Below are 1624 nucleotides of genomic sequence, written 5' to 3' on the forward strand. Positions count from 1 at the left end.
GGTGACTACTACCTTTAAGAATGTAGCTTTTAGATCCATCAAATGCATTTTGATACTGTATAAAATTGTAGGTATTTACAAGTGAAGTTTCCTTTATTTTGAAGGTCTTTCTTTCTTTCTTTCTTTCTTTCTTTCTTTCTTTCTTTCTTTCTTTCTTTCTTTCTTTCTTTCAGAAACCAAAACATTTATTTTATGACAGATTGAAATCCTTAAGATGAACTGGACGCTGCAACAGCTGCCCTCTTGGAATTAGGGGTTGTCCCTTCACGAAATCCATGTCTGAATATTCGGTAGGCAATTTTTAGGTGCCTCATCCGCCCAGTCCTGGTAGTGTTTCGTCTCTTAGTTTTGACACTCCAGTTATACTTTCTCTTGCGCTTGGCAGGGTAGCCGCATTTGCCACAGGTAGACTTCTGAAGGTGGTAGGCCTTAGAGCCACAGTGTTGACACAAGTGTGCATCTTGTTGCGACGCTTTCCAAAGGATGACGTTCCTTTCGTCATCTTGCTTCTGCCGCCGAGGCCAAAGAGACCGGAAGAGAAAGCACTTCCGCTACTTCCTGTGGATAAGCTTCCGCCCGGCGAACTCTGAAGGTCTGTTTTCTAAAACAGAAACACATATCAATGATTTAATCATACAGCTGTTCTGTAAAGTGTATAAAAAGTAGTATGCATTATTCAAGTCGTTTCCTATATGCGCTAGAGGAAAAGCAAATGGAGATACTGATGGGAAAGTAATTTTAAAGGGGAAAAATGCTGACAGCAAGAAATCTTGTAAAGAATTCATCTCTCAGAGGAGAAAGAAAACTCACCATTCAAAAGAGCCTATGGCAGAAGTTACAGAAGACCATAGAAGGAAACCTTTGTAGATCAATACCGTTACTGAAATCACCTCTCTGAGTATCACTTTAGAACCTGTGGAAAAGCAGACAGCCTTTTTAGTGAGGAATGAGTCCAGAACTTGCTTGGCAATCATCGAGAACTTGTACTTGGCAGCCCAAAACCCACACTCTTACTGCCACTTACCAAGATGAACAGCACAGCACATGAGAGAACTTTTTTCTGTGAAGTTCAGATGAGCACAGTCCTAAGAGGAGATGCTCATAGCATCAGGCTCTCGCCACTCTGTAGCAGATAGCAATTATATGTTTACTAGATTGTTCAAAGTGCTCAATGATACATGTTTTTGGCATGACATATTAAGAAATCTCTTCCTACTGGAAAATTTAATGCCAATAAGAGTAACAGATGATTAAGTGAAATTCTATGTGTGTATTATAGGATGAAGACCAGAAAGTGTGCATGCATGCTCATATGTATATGAGCAGACAGTGTGTGTGTGTGTGTACAAATGTGTGCACATATGTGCCCATATGCATATGGGACACAGGATGGCACTGGGTGTCTTCCTTAACCACGATCCACTTTATATGTTGAGGCAGTCTCCCATGGTGAGCCTGGACTGGTATGCTCCAGCTAGTCTAACTAGCCAGCCTGTTTCAAGGATTCCCATCTTTGCACCCCACATTCTGAGAGCACAGGCCCTCACCACGCTCATAAAGACACATGGGAGATAGAGATCTGAACTCTTGTCCTCGGGATTGCTCAGCAAGTGCTTTACCTTGA

The 1624-nt window shown here is 41.7% G+C and overlaps 1 pseudogene; it reads right to left on the bottom strand.

Moving 5' to 3' along the window:
• Positions 1-209: 209 nt before the first annotated feature.
• On the bottom strand, positions 210-502 carry LOC142856724 (large ribosomal subunit protein eL37-like; annotated as a pseudogene).
• Positions 503-1624: the final 1122 nt, after the last annotated feature.

The sequence above is a fragment of the Microtus pennsylvanicus genome, chromosome 9 (assembly GCF_037038515.1).
Source record: "Microtus pennsylvanicus isolate mMicPen1 chromosome 9, mMicPen1.hap1, whole genome shotgun sequence".
NCBI classification, from domain to species: Eukaryota; Metazoa; Chordata; class Mammalia; order Rodentia; family Cricetidae; genus Microtus; species Microtus pennsylvanicus.